This window comes from Pteropus vampyrus, unplaced genomic scaffold (assembly GCF_000151845.1).
Source record: "Pteropus vampyrus isolate Shadow unplaced genomic scaffold, Pvam_2.0 Scaffold146, whole genome shotgun sequence".
Taxonomy (NCBI): domain Eukaryota; kingdom Metazoa; phylum Chordata; class Mammalia; order Chiroptera; family Pteropodidae; genus Pteropus; species Pteropus vampyrus.
In genome coordinates, this window is record NW_011888927.1 from 4483163 (window position 1) to 4503452 (window position 20290).

Here is a 20290-nt window from a genome sequence, read left to right on the forward strand (position 1 = left end):
TTCTAAAGAAAAATTTCTAAAGTGGAAAGAAAAAACCCCTAAGGAAAAAAAGACATTTATTGTATTATTATTTCTGATAGTGAAAATGAGGAAAAGTGTAAATGGCCAACAATGCATAAATAAAATTGGAATATTTTCTAGCTGTTCCAAATGATAGTCAGGAAGACTATGGAAACAAAGAAAAAATATTTGGAAGAAAGCAAAGTAAGATGTATATACTTATATAGTAATGAAATATATGAAAAGTTCATTAAGAAATAAACACTTTTATTATGGTGTTGGTAATATATGTGAATTTTAAAACATTAAAAAATTTAGCAATAAGTAAATGACACTTAAAAATGAGCATTGTAAAGTTTGTTAAACCTGGAGTAATTTTCCTCTTTCTTAGCATAATGCAGTGAAGATGGGTGAAATCAAATGTGATTCATTTGAAATCTGAAGGGCTTTACAACTTTTCTCCTTTTACTATCTTACCTCGCCAAATGACTTTTCTAGCTACCTAAGTTGTCTTTTATGCTTTTAAGTTTTGTAGTCACCCAAGCAAAGTCTTTGTGGGCTGTGAGGTCAAACTATCTGGATTTAAGCCCTATTTCTACCACTTAGCCGGTTTAGAACCTGGAGAAACAATATGACTTCTCTGTGCCTGGGTTTCCTCAAGGATGGCAGAGCAAAAACATGGAAAGAGCCTGGTTCTGTGATAACATCATTGAGCCACTGAACTACTCAGCCTAGAACCAACCACCTACCTTAAGAGATTTTGCTTAAGCAAATTCTAGTTGCAGCTGAAAATATCCTAAGTGATAGATAAAGTAAGTTTGTTATTGTCTCATGTTGTAATTTAAAAATTATGCCACTAAAAGGAATGGTTTTTCATGAACAGATTAAAATCCATGGAATAAGTCAGGATTTTTCTATTAGTCTTTTACTTTAGATGTAAGGTTTTCATCATAGAAATAATGCTTTTAAAATTTAACCTTAGTTAATACCTATCTTGTATATTTTGAGCCTAGAAACTTCTTTGAAAGCCTCTATGATAATAGAAGTGAAAAGTAGATGGACTGGTATGCTTTCAGTTATCAATGTGAAAAATATTCTCAAAATAAATACTGTAATGATGTAGACATTTTGGTGAGAGCGAATGTAAACCTGTAACTCTACAATTGATATCCAGCTGCAGCCCTGATAAGTTTATGGCTTAAATATTTTGACTATCTGTTTAAAAATAAACTTTAGAGAAGCTGATGAAGAGATTGAATGTTATAATGGATGTGTTTGCTGAAATTACATATCTAAAATAAATCGGAAGTTGTATTTTTCCTTGCTTTTTCATAAAAACTTTTTACTCCCCAGTGTACTGTTTGAATAAAAGTATGCTGGTGGCCATCAGATTCTCCTATACATAGAGCAAAATTGGGAAGTTCTTTCTCTTGCATGTGAATCTTGCCCTATTTTAAGAAGGTTTCATTGATTGCTTGTCAAATGTGTTTTCTAGTGGGATTTTCAAAACCAAGAGAGCTTTATACCACATTTTTCTTACATATTATATAATTTTCAAGAATAATAAACTTTTTCCTACATAGCTGAAAATGTTAGCTCTCCCTAAGCAAAATTTTTACTCAAATCCACAATCATTCCTCAAAATACATATGCTTCAGTGGTTCCCTCCACATGGGCACCACATGCTCCTCCTCCTTTGAGTCCCACCTCAGCTCCCCAGAGATCCTTCTTTATCTGTAGCAAAGGTCTGTTCCTACAGTATTCCATCACTGCAAGTTGATGCCTGTATTAGGGTTCTCCAAGACAGAACCAAAAGAATATATATATATAAATTTATTTTATATATACGGATATAAATCATGTGAGTCAATTCTTTTTTATATATAATTTACATATAAATATATAATGTAATATAAATAACATATAAATTATATTATATTATAAAGAATTGATTTCATGATTGGGGAAGCTAGGAAGTTCAAAATCTGCAGTGTGAGTGGCAGGCTAGAAAACCCAGAGAGCTGATGCGGCTTTCACTGGAATGGGTACAATTGCAGTCCCAAGATAGTCTGCTGGAGAATCCCCCCTTGCTCAGGGAGGCTGGTCTTTTTGTTTTAGTCAGGCCTTCAGCAGACTGGATGAGACCCATTCATATTACCCAGAGTTCATCCATCTAAATGACAAAGGGAAGGGGAATGACGAGGAGGGAGAGGTCCTGTTTAGAAACATTACGTGTGTTGTGCACAGTTGACAGAGTGAGTGTGTTAAGCCCACAGGAATCTCAACATAGGTCAAGGCCCTGGTGCCAGCCATTCTCCAGTTCTTCTTGAGCACCTCCTTTCCTCAGCTTGGACTCGGTCTGAGTTGGGTAGAACCTTCCTTTACCATGGAAGAGGCCGTGTATATGGAGAACAGTCTGTGAGAAAATAACTGCTCTTCACAGCTGGGATCCTTGGGCTGGACTTGGGGAGGAGAGACTTGGGTTCCCGTCTTCACTCTGTTGTGTTGTTTTGGGTACATTACTCATCATTTTTGCAAATCAGTTTCCTTACCAGCCAAATTGGAATAATAATAAGGCCTCAGAACTTGGCTGAGGGGATTGTGTCAGAGGTTATGTGAAAATGATTTCTATCTTGTAAAGCACTATGTGAATGAAGGTTGGGTTTTTACTTTATCCCACTGGCTGCCACCAGACAAAACCTAATTTATGTAAAGCAATTGATTTCGCTCTAGGTATCTAGGACTTCTGCCAATATGATTTCCCTATGATAGATTTGCCAATTTTTTTCCCCAAGGAACAAAAGAGTATACTTACTTATAAGGCATTTGTTTCCTGGATTGGGGAGCCATATTTCAACAACCTACGCACAACTTCCCTACCCCGCCCCCACCTTCTCCCCTGGCTTGGTGTGACTTACTACACATGTAGTATACAGATCTGTTAGTGCTGGCTTGCTTGGAAGCCCTTGCTGACAGTGAAGAGATGAATAATTGACCTAACAAGTTCTTGCGTGATTTCTTTGTTGGCTGGTGTCATGTTCAGATATAAGACTTCCTGGGCAGAAGCTGAAACATTTCCCGCCCCACCCCCCATGGCATTGAAAATACAGACCATGCTTAAATGAAATAACAACTGACCGTTCATTCATTAGCTTGGACATTCATTCAATCAACACATATTTTTGGCAAGGACTGCATTGTGAATGGCATTGTGTCAGGTAGTAAGAAAGGAACAAAGGAGAGGAGAGGGAAAGAGACTGGAAAGATACAGAGATATTTGATTGGTAGACTGGAGAGTTTGGATTTTATTCTGTTGATGTTAAAACATGGGGGTTGTGAGCAGTGGGCTTGGAGTTAGACCACCTGGGTTTCGATTCTGCCTGTGCTACTTCCTAGCTGTGTAATCTTAGACAAATTACTAAACCACTTTGTGCCTCTATGAAATGGAAAGAATGATAATCCTGTATATATCTCAGAGCATTGTGAGAATGAAGTGAAAGAATGCCTAAAAGTCACTTAGAATAGTTCCTGAGCCTAGGGAAGTGCTGTAGGTGTTTGAGCTGTAGAAAATGTGTATCTGGGAACAAATCTGGTAGCAATGCGAAGGTAGGGTGGCTACAATGGGCTGAAAAGGTTGGTGGTTGGGGAGACCGTCACAGTATAAGCACCAGGGACCTAGGAATTCAAGCCCCCTTTTGTAGGAATGGCTGGGAAGAATGATTTAAGTAGAGCATCCAAAATACTCACTTCTCCCTTTCCCCACTTTTTTCTGTTTTTCACTTTCACTTCAATCAGATAAGAAGAAGTTACATGATATCTCAACACTATATTAGGGAATATGCATATATATTTTAAATTTAATTTTACTATTAGTTTCAAGTACACACTACATTGGTTAGACATTTATATACTTTATGAAATGATCCCCTGATTACTCTATCTTCCCTCTGGCTCTATACATAGCCATTACATTACCATTGACTATTCATTAGGGAATGTATTTTATTTCACTTGCCTTAGTTTTACAGATGTTTTTGGAAGAATTTATGCACAACTTTGATTTGATCAGCCTCACTTCATTTTTCGACGTCCATTTTACCCGAATGTAAAGATATTCCAATGTCTTTAGGAATCACAGTCACTTATGATGGCTCCAGCTGCCTTTTGACCCAGAGATAAGGAGTTACGGCCTCCCAATGATTCTCATGTGATGGTCAGGCAGTTTCTACCATTGTGGGGAAAATGCCCCATGCACAGCTTTGCCAGCAAGTCGTCTCCTTTCCCTTTACCTGATAAAAACTGTAAGAAATGGCCTTTTCGTTTTCTAAGGTAAGTGAATACCCTTGAGTTTATCTGCTTTTTAAATTGAAATTTTCATATATTTTGTTAAAACAAGCAGCATATATATACCTTCAAGATAGGCTACTCTTGGAGTCACCTAATTATCCATGTGTTTTTACCATGAGTGGAACAATAACTCATCTCCATAAAGCAAGGGGATAGCTAAAGAGACAAGGAGCATCACTGCTTGAGATGTAGAGTTGGCTCTTTAAAAAAAAAAAAAAAAGGTCAGACCAAAGCTTGGGATTAGTTAGATTTGTTCAGGGTAGAAAGTGAATAGTAAATTGTTTTTGAAAATATCATTTTACCATCTTCCATTTCCTATCTCCCAAGCAGTGGTTTTAACTTACATGTGAAACATTGTGTATTCTGTTCCAATTCCATTCTGTCATATGCTTGATAACAATGAATAGAAATGATCATAAGCAAATACTATTAGAAACATTATAAATGCATGATCCTTCAGAAAGACAGTGGAGTAAACAAAAATCACTGCCTGCTGTTTATATGCTGACCAATTCAGAGGCTGATACAGTCTTCTTATTTGCTAAATAATTAAGAGAGTGGAAAGTGACTTTTCTCTATTGCCATTATATTTCATGATATATAAATGCATCTCCGTTTTCCCATTACACCATGGGTGGATGCTTAAGAGACTCTTGTCCAAGCATCTAAAAAAGTACTGTACTTTTTGTGTTGCTGCTGACATGAACTAATAAGAAACCTGAAACTTTACCAACAGCTGTTTCCTCTTGTCACTTATAGCCACCTAAGTTGGTTTGAGTTTTTTTTTGGTTTATTGTTTTTTGTTTTTTTTTGCACTTTTGAGGCGTGGCTCCCAATGTGTGAGAAGTATTTGGTTATTTTGATATTTTTATCTTGGGATATGATGGAGAAGATTGCTAACTTTTATACATAGGTTACCTTGTGTCTTTGTGGGTAACACGACAATAGTTCTATGTTTATTAGTAATTCTCTTTTATTTCTTAACTCCCTTGTTTTGGGCCCATAAATATTTGCTATGTCCAATTTGTATGTTTTGTTCTCCTTTATTTATGTTTTATATTTTAGTTTTAGGAAAGCTCAACTAACTTTGATTCAGTTAACACAAAATTTAGAGTTTAGGCCCAAGTTTCTCTTACAAAACCATTTTTTTTGGTCTTAAAATAAAGCGATGCTTCTGTGGCACTGGATTCCTTGTTTCTTAGGCTCTCTAAGAGTTCTTTTTAGCTAGTCTTAAAGTCTTCCTTGCTGCTATTGGCTGGATTAGTGACATCTTAAGACAAATTCAACAGTGTGAACTAGAAACATTTTGCATATTTGGCGAACATATGTGTATGCTAAATACTAAAAAACAGTAGACAGTTTATTTTTATCTTGCTTTGGTTTGATTTGTGGAAATTTATTCCTCTGAAATTCCTCTAAATAAAGAGCTTTTCTAATATAGTTTTATGGGTCCACTTTAGTCATTAGAACTCTTCCTTTGTGAGATTGGAGGAAATATGGACACTTTCTAGAAACTTTGTTCCAGTAGAGCTATAATTTGAACTGGGCAATATAATTTCTCTAAGCAAATATTTGCTGCTTATTTGGCTAGTCACAAGATTTAGGCCTCTTTACTCAAGTCTGGAAGCAAAGGAACTTGTACCAATTTATTGTGGCCCTTACATCTGATTGTAGTTAGCCTAGCAGACTGAGATGAGAAGTTTGATGCTGTGGCTTTCAACTGACATAATTTCCCTGGGTTTCTTCCTTTTGAATTATGGTGAGAGTACTCTGAGATTTTCTAGTCTCGTCTTGGGTGTTGAGGTAAATATAAATAGAAGTATGTCTTTTGCCCTTCTTTCTTCACAGGTGAATCGAGTCCCAAATTCTGTCTAGATTAGGCTGTCCTATTGACTATCCTAGACCTTCCTCCTCCCCACCCTGAAAGGAAGTGAGGCATCCCCAGAATCATCTGAGACTATTCCAGACGATTCCAGAGTTCTTTTGTTCTTGGTGAACCTGGAGAGGTGGCCCTGCCAGTTTAATCTAGTCATTGTGGGTGTAATTGGGGACAGAAATGCCTTAGCAAGAAAGTGGTTTATAGACTTGCTAAAGATAGATTTCAATGTCTGGCTTTTCTTGTCTCTTTTGAGAAACCTGATATAACTGGAAACATAGGAAGCCTTAGGATCAAGCATATTGAACATTTTTTCCCTTTGGCCAGAGTTAAAATTTTATTTTACTTTTCTGGATAGTCCAAATTACTATGATTATCAAACTGAAATTAAGTAAGACAAATATTAATAAAAATTTGCTACATAAATCTGTTATAACTTTAGATGTTCTATGCTAATTATTTTCTTTATCATTGTATAAACAGTATTAAATTTACTTAGATAATTAGCTACTAAAATAACCAGTCATGAAGAAAAATGTTGGAATCTTCCAAGTATAATCAGCACATTTCCGCATATCATAGGCATTGGATAAATTGATAAAAGAATGAATGATAGAGTATAAATAAGAGTCTATTAATAAAGTTTTATTTACAAACACCCTAGCAAGTTTTTATATATATTAAAACTGGTATTATTAAAAGATTAATCAAGAAGTTAAACCTAAAAGGAGAACTTTTAAATTAGTGGAAAAAGCACAATAGTATTTTTAAGATTAATATTGTACAAGTATCTTTATTATGTTTTCAGCCTTTAGTTTATTTATTAGTAGTGGGAAAAAATCTTTAAAGAGTTTCTTTTCCTCTTTCAGGCCACCAGCACTATATAGTAAATTATCAAAATAAATTCTTCCTTTTTATTACTAGAATTAGTATAAGAACCTGGCATACTAGAAGCACACAATAAATCTTAAAGAACAATGAACACATCTATTTCTTATAAGAAAGAAAATCTCACTTTCAGTTACTTCTGATTTTTAAAAATATTAATATAGAATCAAATATTTTTTATCATCTATAACTTTTTTCAGATTATAAAAGCAAAATAAATTCATTATAAAAATATGGAAATACAAAGAATTAAAATTGCCCATAAACTTCAATACTCAGAGATAGTTCTGTTTCATTTTGACACGTTTCTTTCTCATCCACCATTTTGCCATGCATAATCCACACAGCACTTGCCATATATGATGCTCTGGTGAACAAGAGGTCAAGTAGAAAATCTGTCTATGGTGCTCCTCTTGGAGATCCATAATGCCTATTGGCAATATTAAAGGCTCTGAGAAGGTCTGCAAGAAAGAAATCTTTTTCATTTTTTAGTCAGTGTTGCCCAAACTTATTTGACTATGAGCCAGCCCCTTGTGTGTGCCTGTGTGCGTGTGTATGTATGATGTCTTTTAGCATCCTCACACTGTGACAGACTTAATTCTATTTCCCTTTTCTTTTTTTAAGACATGAGGTTTTCTCAGTCTGCTCTGGCTATGGAAATTCCCCTTTAATTTTTCAGGCCTTGTCTCTTGTGCACCTCAGAAAGAGGACTGACATTCAGAAAGGGAAAATTTGCCCTGGAAAGGAGAAATGATCTTCAAATACATGATCATTGTGGCCTGCATAACAAGATTTTGCATACCTTCAGTCCAAAAATCAAATTTATTCATGGTCAGTGCTTCTAAGGCTTTGCCAGCTTTGGATTATATATTTGGGGAAAGCTGATGGAATGGCCTTTGATCACAGGCTGGCTTGTTGTAGAATTTCCTGACTGTAAAGAGAAGACAATTACTTTTAAGAGAGATGGGTATGTGTTGGGGCTGGTTGTGGAGAACAGCTCATAAAATTGTGAGATTTGGTTATTATGTAGTATACCATGTTCTTGGTTCTGTCTTTATGACATCACTTTTATCCACAGTAAAACATCACTATATGCTGCTGTGGTTAAAAAAAACTTGGCTCCAAGTCTGCTGTAGCCACACTAAATTTAAACTGGGCACAAAGCTTTGTCACTTCATTGAAAGACTTGCTAGAAACAAATGAGGCAACATCTCCAGCAATTCTGAGGAGATTTCCTTTATGTTTCTAGTAACTGTCACTACTGTCACCACATTGCTGTTTTTAGAACAGCTTTAGGGATTCCCATCTTGCTTCTTGCCTAGCTCTTCCTCCTAATTTCTGAAATGCTGAGAGCTTAGTGGTTGAAGTCTGAACAAACAGCTCTTTTTTTTTTAATTTTTTTTTTTAAGAAGATATCAATCTGGTTTGACGTACCTCTTGAATATATATTTCTTTGTAAGTTTTCTTCTACAACCAATAATTCAACCATTGGTATTTAGGAAATGTAAAAATCATATGACCCAGAATTCATATATGGGAGTGTGTTTGAGAGATTCACAGAAAAATGAAAAGCCATTTATCTGAATGAAAAATCCACATTGAAGCCATTTGAGAAAAATCAGACTGGTTGCATTTGGTTTTCATGTAAGCTTTTACCTGGTCACCTTTTCATCTCTTGTTCAGGGTCTGAAATCCATCAAGATATTGAAACTCCCAAAGAACTAATTATTAAAGCAAGGAAGGTATGCAGTAGAAGCTGGCAGGTACATAAAATGTGAAACTTTAAGTCGACTTTCTGACATTGTAAATGGTGCAAAAATTTTATGAAGAAAAAATAAAATCAAAACATACTTCAGAACTCATGTGATGATGACACTTGGTCATCTTGCATGGACACTAACTCGTTCATTCATATCAATACTCAAATGACTTTTCATTGTTGAACAAACATGCAAGTTTCCTTCTCCCACTTGGGGCAGTCTTACTTGCTTAGATAATGTCCACTTGAGGAGAGACCTGCTGTTACCAGGAACAGCAAACCAGGTCCCCTCAAATATTTTGCAGTCCGTAGCAGAAACTGCTGATTGTCCCCCAATATTCAGCTTTCCTTTCTTTATAAAAGTAATATAAGCTTCTCCTGGAAGAAGGATTATATCCTAACTTCCCTTGCCACTAGATACAGCTATGTGACTACATTCTGACTAAAGAACTACAGTGTGAAATTTTCACAAAGGGGGAACATCACCCTCCTTTATCCTCTTCTTTCTTTCTGATGCCTGGAATTGGATGGGATGGCTGGACTTGAACAGTCATTATGGATTGTGAAGTAGAGGCTTGAACAGTCATTATGGATTGTGAAGTAGTAGATGCAGAAGTGAGTTTTGCAGCAACATGTATAGAACTTGGGTCCTTTTCACCAGAACACCATGCCAGTCCTGGGTAACTTCCTATTTAGACCTTGCTTACAGTGAGGGAGAAATATGTATCCATCTTGTTTAAGTCTCTGCTGTTTGGGGTTTTTTGTACTATGTCGTTGAACCCAATCCTTCTGTCATATTATGTTATCCTTAGAATCAATTCTTTGTCAGGGTCATGATCATAGCACAGACCAAGATAAACCAAGTTCACCAAGAGGAGTCAACTTAATAGCACTATGCCGAGCCACTTGGTTAGGAAGTTTTCAGAACAGACTCCTTATCTCTTCACTGCATCCTTATTTGGTCTGACTGCTTACTGTGGTCGGGTGTCAAGACATGATAGGATTTGCTTGTTAATTCATTCAGCAAATAATTGAATGCCTACTATATGCCAGGCATCGTGTTCGGCTCTAAGAATACGGTGAGAGCAAAACAACCATAGTCTCTGTCCTGACAGGGCTTACAGTCTTGTGTAGAAGATAGATGTGAATCAGATAACCACACAGTTAAATACTTACTCTACACACTGTGATAAGTGCCCAGAGGGAAAAGCACAGAAAGCTACAAGAAAGAACCTCTATATATATAATGGGAGGATCTCATCTAGACTGGGGTGGGAGGTGAGAGGGGGAGTCACGGAAGGCTGGACAAGGGCTTTTGAATTGAGATCTGAAAGATAGATTGGATTTAATTAGGCGAGGAAGGGTAAACAGGTTGTTCTAGACACAGAGGGAATTGTCTATGTAGTAGCTGTGAGGCGGGATGGAGCTGGTACATTTCAGGAGTGAAAGGTAGCCACAGCATTACTGTGCATTATAGCTAGGTACACAGTAAACAAAGAAAACAGTGGAAATAAACTAAGCTTTTTTGGCAAGGATGTCACTTTTGTATGGTATTATGCATTATCTTTTCGTACAAAACTGTCTTAGAGAATCTGGTCATTAAAGTGCAAATCTATCACAAAACAGATAAAACAATCAGACCTTTTGTAACTTCGGGAGTGATTCTCTAGGACGTGTAATTAAACTCCAGGTTTTTCTGTGTGATTCACTTTTGCAGTGATTTACATATTGTATATCAGCTGTCACTTAGCTATTTGCACAGGTGGACAGTGGGCACAAATGAATCCAGCATCAAAGATATCACACAAATTGAAACTTCTGGTGAGAACATTAATGCTATGAAATATTTTTAATGAGTGCATGTTCCCTTGAGTAGAGCCCCCTTCTTTAAAAAAAAAAAAGTTTAGCAAAGTAGCTTGAATGCAAGTAAGTTAGTGAGTTTTTGGAAAAAAGTATTACTGAAATGGTACCTTTTAAGTTAATGCTACTGAAAGTAAAAACAGCCATATAGGGAAATATTTGTTTTCCAAACATGTCTTATTATAGATTGGTGAGTTCTTAAGAAAAGATGATTTCCTAATTGATTCCTTCTTTGTTTTAACAAATACAGTATTTTGTGCCTTTTTTTAAAGCATAGTAACCAGTACTAGAACATTCAGGGTGGTGGGCAGTACTATATGAAAACAGAGATCTATTCTTAGAGAAAAAATAATACAGTCAACCATTATGTAAGACCCACAATTGATGGCAAGTGATTTAAAGGAGTTGCATTTGCTCTAAAAACGAGTCTGTGCTGCCTCTCATCAGCTCTGCTCTATGCCATTGCCATCTCTGTCGCTGCCAGGGCATCAAAAGACACTTTGTTTCATCTATTTTCTCGACTTCTGCTGAGAAACAGACAGCAATGTCTTGCTTCTCCCATTTTCCCCTGTAATATTTCTGAATGCTGATTTGCCTTTGCTGCTTCTATACCAAAGACAGAGTAGTATTCAAACCGTCCCCCTCACTGTATATTCTAAACAAACTTGGAACCGAGGTGATACAGTGATTCTCTTTTTTTTAACTAGCTACTATAAAATTTCTTTCTTTCCCTTCCATACTTCTTTTCTTCCCTTCTTTTTTTTTTTTTAGTCATGTATTGTGTGGAGATTGACAGTTTAGGGCTTGGATCAAGACTGTCTTTATGATAAATGGAGAAAAAAATTGAAGCTTATTTAAAGGCCCCATAATAAGAATTAATAGGCAACACTTCTAGCCATAGAGTTGAAAGAAACTAGTAGGCTCTATAGACCAAATCAAGCCTCAACATTGTAGGAATAAGTTAAAACAAGAAATCTTTTATGATGTCCTCTTTTTTTATTGGCCTACAGAAATATATTTTACATATTCTCCTGTTGCTCCTCTTTTTTTTTAATGAGTTCAGACTCTGCCTTTGACTAGGTGGGAAGGTGGGTTCAGGACACCCTTGAGCTGTGAATGCTTTCAAGGTAGGGACCATCTGTCTTCTTAATCTGATCTTAACTTAGGCACGCACATACTGACTGATGTTTTTAAAATCTATTTATATGCAATCAGACTTCAGGAAACAAAAAGTGCCTTAAATGTAAGTTCTGATCCCTCTAATAATGCTTTGCAGAGAAATCCTTTGCAGCCTGTTTGGCTTACAAAAAGGATGGGGGCTAGGGGATTCTGGACATATTTTGGGGTTTGTATTGGGAGACATCTATTGGGTTTTTACCTTTTAGAGCATTATTTCCTCTGGTCCTATTTCTATGAAATATGCAGTTAAACTGAGGTTCATTTGTCCAGGTGTCTCTTACAGTCAGAATTACTGTTGTTATGGTCATATAATAGATAGCCCTCATCAGTTGACTCCTTGTTTGAAGCCCTCACTGCAGTACTTAGGGCTCTATTCAGAATGACTTGTTTGATGTTACTTCCTTTAATTTACTGCCAGTGAGAACTCCTCCTAGAACACTTATTGCTTGTACCATTCATTTGCTCACCTAATCATGAACTACTTTGAATTGTTAATTGTTTTATTCATGTAAACCTCATCTCTGCAACTGTTTTATAGCTTCTAGGAAAGCAGAGGTTGGATCTTAAACTACTTTGAGCCTCTTTTAGCACATAGTAGGCAATCAGCAAACATTCAAATTTGGAAATTCCAAATGAAGATAATTTTGCTCTTGTAGATGATTCTAACAGTATCATTCTATTTAGTATATATATATTTTAAATAGAACCCAAGACCATGCTTAACTAGGTAGACAATTCCTTATAGTGTGCTGAGATTTTCTTTCTTTGGTCTTAGCATTGTGTGTGTGTGTGTGTGTGTATGTGTGTGTGTGTGTGTGTTGAGGCTGAAGTTTGCAATACCTAACATGGGAAGCCCATTGGTAGAGAGAGGCCCATTTTGCAGGTAAAACATCGCACTGATTGAATAAATGCTTTAACAGTGGATAAGGAATGCAGTTCGAAAGATTTAGCGTTGAGTCTAGATTGCTAAGCCTCTCTTTAGCTTCTTCTTGAAAAGGCTCTATTGAGTTCACACTATTTTTGAAAAAGAGCCTCTACATGTTATCACTTAGGGGAAAGGGATATTAGAACTTTACTGGAAGTGGGTTTCAGTAAAGTTCTAAAATTTGGAGAAAGGCAATCAAGTAGAATTCATTAGCAATTTAACTTTAAAAGTTTAGCAAAGCTTTGTCATTTTTGAAACTGGAAACCACCAAATTTCTATCAATAGGGTTAAGTAAAGCTTGGGGAATTCATCTAACAGAAAAACATATGCTATTAAAAAGAATAAGGTGGATAGGCATGCACAACATGAGATAATCTGCAAAAAGTCAAAAAAGCAAGTTTTAGAACAATTCTTAAAATATGGTTACAATTATATAGCAAAACAAAATAAGAGATTTCTGTATATATGCATATATAGTCAATTCATGGAAAGAAGTCTGGCAGGATGCACACCAGACAGATTGATGGTTGATTACCTCTGGGAAGTGAAGACGGGTGGGGTTTTCTGGTTTACTCTGTATATTTTTGAAATTAAGAATATATTTATGTATTATTTGTTTATAAAAAATACAGCCAAAGGTCCATAGACGTTCCTTTGTCATTCCAGCTTTGTGGGATCTTATGAGAGAAAACTGAAAGAACAATTGAACAGTGTGTAGTTTAGAACTGTTTAATTGCATTATTTTTTTGGCCAAAGATGAGTGTGGTTAGACTTGAGTTATTGCTAAACAATGAGAAGCTGTGACATGAAATAGAATATAAGCAGTTTCTACTTATTTCCTTTGTTAAATCAATTTAGAAGTTATTAGGTATTAGTTGAAAAAAAAAGTACACTTATTTGTTTAATAATATCATTTATGTAATCAAATTTGTATTTTCTAGCAGTTCTGCTTTGGCTAGAGGCATTCAGTATCTGAGAGGCATGTTGATCATTTCTGGGAAGAAGCTATGATACCACATTATATGATACTTTCACATATTTTATCCCATTGGATCCTTTGAAGAGTGATGGGTGGAAGAAGGCAGGCAGCATTGGTTCTGCTTAACATAGCAGCAAATGGCCCCAGAGAAAATTAGTAATTAGCAGCTTAACTAGAATCTTAGAGCCAGTAAGTGACAGGTTCAAGAAATGGATGGAGCCAGGCTCTCCAATTTCAAATTTTGTTCTCTTTCTACCCAGCATGAGGGTGTGCACCACAGTAGAGCTGCTCAGGGTGCAATGTACTGGGGCCATAAAGCCTCAAACCTTTGAAAGGTATTGTGAGAGAATATTAGTCTTGAAGGAAGAAGATAAGGGTCAAATGAAATAACTAACATGAAACAACTATTTTGAAAAACATTTTACACATGTGAGTTAGTGTTTTGGTTATCATTAGTATAATAACACATTTCATCTCTTCTGGCATGCTTGTGAGTGTGCCTGAGAGCTCTGTTCTCTTTGGGATTGGAAAGCTGATGCAGAGGAAGAGGAGAGGTGAAAAGGGAGGAGAGCCAGGAAAGAAACCTTCTGAAATGAGTTCTATTTGGATCACATGGGCTCACTGCCATTAAGAGAAACTTCTTTATAGGAGGAAGTGGGCCTTATTCCATATATTAAGGGGCTCCTCCTCTCTTGTGTGCACAGATTTTGAATGACAAACATTTTTGGAATTGTGTCTATCCCCATGCACCATGTTATTGGAGCTGGGATAGCAAATGCAGATGTAGGGGTCAGATCAAATGAAGTGTACCATGCAGCTGCCACATGGCCACAACTTCCTGTATCTTTGTGTCTGGATGAGGTTTTGCGAACAGCTGACTTGTAAAGATGAGACTTTGTGCTTCATTACCAACCTCTAAGGTCATGTGCTCCTTTGAGCATTGGGTTTCTTAAAGACAGACTGGATTAACACTCCCTTTTGTCATTGTTGTTTCCATTTTTTTATTTTTTAGGTTTTCAGAATGGGCAGTCTTGGGAACCAAATACCTTCATTTATTCAAAAGATCAGAGCATGGGACACAGTGTTTCAGGAACAAAGATATCCACCCATCTATTCATTCAACATATATGATGTGCCTGATAACAGTGGACATTGAAGGATGGTGATGGATACAAAGACCAATCCTGTTCTTGCTTTGTAACTCATAATCTGGCGGAGAAGGGGAAAAAGAAACATGGAAATAACTCTTCTATTATAGTTTGCTGGTTGAAGCACTGGGCACATAGTAAATACTCAAAAATGGCCCATGAGTGGAAGTTATAATAGATCAAGGCTTAGAGCAGAGTTTCTTAACTACATTGCTACTGACATTTTGGGCCAGATAATTCTTTGTTGCAGGGGACTCTTGTGTACTGTAGGACATTTAGCAGAATACCTGGTTTCTACCTGCTAGACATTTCTGGCACCTCTCACTCAACTGTGACAATCAAAAATGTCTCCAGGCATTACTAAATGTCCTTTGACAGGACAAAACCTGCCTTGTTTGAAAACTACTGGCCTAGAGGAACGTGGGACTGTCATACCATGTTTGGCAAGGCTAAGGTAGGATGTGTAGGATAGGACATTCTTAATTGATTAATGATTCAGGCTCAGCTCAGTTTATCCTTAAGAAGCATGGCTGCTGACAATGACTTAGGTAAAGGCACATTTGTCTATTTTTGTCAAAATATGGATTGATTTTCTTCCTCTTCATGACATTTTCTTCCATTATCTCATGACAGAGATAATGCTGTATTTCATCAAACCCAGTATTCTTTTCCACCTGGGCCCATTTTCCAGCCTTCCCTTCAGTTGTGTGGAGACAGGTGACTGAGTCTTGGCCAATGGAAGGTGGCCACTTTCTGGTCTTATTTCTATTAAACTTCCCATGTGATCCTTTGCCTCTCCTGGTTTGTTGATTGTAAGTACAGGGTCCAGAAGAAGACTTTGAGGCCCTGGGAGATGATAGAGCCACTGGAGGAAGAGGCCTGAGAGACCCTCAGTGGCCACGTGGAGCCCAGCCCTCTCCTGATCTGCACTGGACTGTAACAGGAGAAAGAAACTCTTACTCTGCTGTACCACTGAGATTTACGGGATGTTTGGTATAGTAGTTAGCTTTCTTGATTAATATACCCTCTCTCGCTTTCTCTCTTCTATTGGGTACTTCTCGCATGTCATGAAAATAGTAATGTTACTTCTCTTGGTTACCCTGGTGACCTGCACAGGTCATAACCTAGAATATACCCCTATCATAGCACTCCCTATGATACAGTTAATTATACACTTTCCTGGGTCACGTGGTTTTCCTTTTCAAAATCTTCCTTGGTAGGGATGAGTGTTTGGATCTGCTTTTAACTGCCCTTTGAGAGGATTAGGATCTGGTCATGGAGTAAGGAGTCCTGGTTACAATCCAAGCATAAAATTCTTCCTGGATGCTGAGTTCATAGTAGCTTTATTCTCCACACTGTTCGAATGGTGACATTCTTAAGGCAGAAGAAGAAAGAGGGTAGTCGATCCTTTTATTTAATTTTGGCAAGACTATGGTGCTCTGGGGAAATGCAGTCATAGATGTATCAACCTTTTTAAAAATTCTTGGCAGTCTAACCTTTAAGTCATAAACCTAAACACAGACAGTGCATCCTTGAAGAAAGCTTGTGCTGGCTGCTTTTGACACCGATATCCCACCTTTCAATCTCTTCCTTCCATCTTTGCTTGTGAAATGCAAGTTCTCTGTAGTTTATTTTAATCAATATTTATTTCCTAGATTATTTGAGTGTGTTGTGATTTTCAGCGTGTTTGACAGTTTTATAATTCACTCAGTGATCACTATACTATATATCATTTACTGCCAAGTTCTGGATAAGCATAAGGGAGTTTGTCTCTTTTGATTCTTTGATGATAATACACCTCTATCTGAGAGGCAGCAAAACAAGGGAGATAAGAACATGGACTCTGGTGTCCTACTGCCTGGGTTCTAATCCAGGTTTAGCATTGTCCTTATTGTGTGGCCTTGGAGCACGTTGCTTAACTTCACTGTGCCTTGCTTTCAGGAACAGTAATTGTACTCACTTCATAGGGCCATTGTGAGAACAAAAAGGGTTTATTTATACATGGACTTCAGGCTCATACCTGGTATAGTTTTTTAAAATATTATCTATCAGTATCACTAAATGCCAAGCTCTTTGTTTTCATATATTTTAATTATGTGGTAATCAAAGGGAGAAACTAGTTATCATTATTTAATTCATTAGATCTTTAAACCTCTTGTGTGCTTTTTAAGGTCTTAATTAGCTAGAGTTATTGTAACTAGTTGGGGAAATTTTTCTATTTTTCTGTATACATAGACAGGAAAAAAATGAAAGACTATATACTAAAATGTTAATAGCATCATCTCTGGGAGGTTTGATTATAGATGATCTAATTCGTTTAAAATTTTCTCATTTGCATTTTCTAAGTCTCTACACAGGAGCCTATATTATTTGTAGAATTTTGTTTGAATGAACAAGGAACTCAACTAATACTCTTAATATTTCCAAAAAGAATGTTATTTGTATCGTATTTACATATGAATATGTATTTCACATATTATATGAAATTTCACATTAAGTGAATGCTTTTTGCCTTAACTTTTTGTGATTTCCCTCAATGTTTTTTTCATTTGAATGAAAACGATGGGAACAGCGACACAGATTGCCTACTGTAGAAATTTCTAGAACATAGCTACACATTTCATACAACTTCTCTTCAAGTAGCTTTTGTTCTTTAGTTTGTTTCCTTTGCCCATTATGTCTGATAATTCTGGTAGTTAGCTGGATTCCTACCAGACCCCCTGATTTAGCTATAGGATCAAATAGCTATAGAACATGGACCTAATTACTAAGGGACTCTTCCTGCTTTTACCTCGAAAAACACACATAAGATCTGGGGCCCCTAGAACATGGGTGATACAGCTGTGACTGAAAAGCAAGAGTGGTTATCTAGAACCCTCACAGTCTACTTGATATCACTCAAAGCCTGTAAAGAATTGGACCAGGTCAAAAGAAATCTTTTGCTGAGAAAGGGAAGAGTTTGCAACTGCGACTGTCAGCAGTATTTCTGGTTGTGTCGAAAGGGAGAGCTGGTGACTCAAGTAGAGTAATGATGACCATGTATTGAAAGCTTCCTATGTGCCATCACTTCACACGTTTGATCCCTAGTATTCACCACAACTCTGTGACATAGGGAAAGTAATGACAATAATGATAATTACTAGTACAGTAGTAACCAACAGCTAACATTTGTTGAGCACTTACCATGTGCCAGCCACTGAGCTCAGCTCTTTACATGAATCTCTCATGTCAACCTCGTCAGACCTCTAAGAGGACATGCCACTATAATCCTTGCTGTATGGATGAGGACAGTGAAGCTCTGAGAGCTAACTTGACTGAGCTAAGATTCGACTCCAAGTTTGTCTGACTCAGCAGTCTCAGTTGTTCATCATGACATTATATTGTTGAATCGTTCTATAGTCAAGTCCTTTTTAAAGGAATATAGTACTCCTAAACATCTTAACTTTTTATCTGGTAATATAATTTTTTTTCCATTTCTTTTATTCTTCCTAGTAATCTTATATATATATATGCAGTTTTATAAAGATGTTTTTATATAAATGATCTGTTTGGTTTTTAAAAACCAACCCAGAGGGCAGTCGGAACAGGTGTTATCCCAGCTTTGCTTATGAGGAAAACGAAGCTCTGAGAGATGGACTTGCCCCAACATCTGTGGCCAGTGAGTGGCAGGGCTGGAACAAGGTCTTTGGACTCCTGATCCAGTTCTCATTTAACTCTGCTGTGGTTCTGTCACCTATTTCTCACAGGTCATCTGTCTTTTTCTTCCTGCCCGAAGCAGATTACTTTTTATTAAGAAAACAAAAACAAAAACATTTTCTTGGTAATTTTTAATAGTTCAGCAGGATTGGGTTGGGACATATGCATGAGAGTGGGCAGCAAAGAACCAAGCCTTCCAGGAGTTTTCATACCTTAAGTTGTGTGTATTAGGAGGTGTTCACCAAACTCCTGGTGGGTTAATTGTGCATTTTCCTTTCCAGAATCTTGGCTAGGGGCCAGCGATGGCAACATGACACCCAGTACTTGAAGAGCTTGGCCCATTTCCAGCTCCCTACTCTATTTCTGTAGCCCCATGTGCAGTTCTCCCTGAAAGCAGTAGCTTCAGACCACCCGTCAGCAAATAATTCCTTTTTCAAGAAGTTACCCTGAAGCGATTTCTTTTATATGAAAGCTTTTAGTTCATCCCTACGCTAGAAATTCAATTTACCACCGAATGAAGTTTTTTAGAAGAGGTTGTTGTTATTTCTTTTAAAGTGAAGTATCAGAGGACAGGGGTTGGTGGAAGCAATAAAGAAAAACCATTAATATAGATTGAGAATTAGTCTGCTGTATTCTGGTGAAGATGACAGGAGGGGAGTGTTTTCCACCTCACAGGATAATACATTTGTCATAACAGCAGCAAACTGCTGGGCATAAAGGCAGCAGTGAGACTATTATAGAGCTTGTTTTTGGTAGCTCTCAGGGAATTGGGTACAAATTGTGGTCCCTTTTTGGAATAAAATTCTGAGGTCTAATTTCATAAGGAGAGATGGAGTTATGAAAGAAGATAAGGTAGTAGAGAAGAAAGAATCTGAAGATGTGGACTCTAACCCCCGCTATGTGACTAATTATCTGTGTGACTTTAGGAATGTCACTTAACAGCTTTGGGCCTCAGCTTCTTACCTGTAGAATGAGGTGATTGGGCCAGATCTGTGGTATCTGACCCTCACTATGCATCAGAATCAGCTGGTGACCTTCTAAAAAATACAAATGCCTGAGCCCCATCTGTAGAAATTCTGATTCAGTTGGTATGGGGTATACCCTGAAATCAGTATTTTTAAAGGCTTTCCAGGGGATTCAATGTGTAGCCCGGTTAGAAGGACTCTAAAATTCCTTCTAGCTCTGACAGTGTATTTTAAAATATATATAGCTGGTCTCTAGCCACCCGGCTAGCTCAATTGATAGGGCATGAGGCCCTTAAAATATATATAGTTGCTCTCTTACCAGGAGATTTATAAACTGCATAGCAGTTCATAAATGGGTTTACTGTAATGAAGAACACTGATCATTTTTGTCTTGAAAATATAGAAAAGTTATTGAAAAATTATTGAAGCTGTGCTATTGATTTGTAAGATAATTCTTCAGGGGAAGCCATAAAAGTTTTCTTCTACAAGACATTGAAAATAGGGGAAAGTTAGAAAATTTAATATAGCCAGAAAGGAGGAATTGTTAGTTTTCAGGTAACTGAAAGTATTTTTCCTCAGAAGTTTATGCTAGGAGAATTTGTTCATAGTCCTATAAGAGAATGTTTGAGTTGGAAACTATTTTCAAGATAAGCACGTTAATTTCTAAC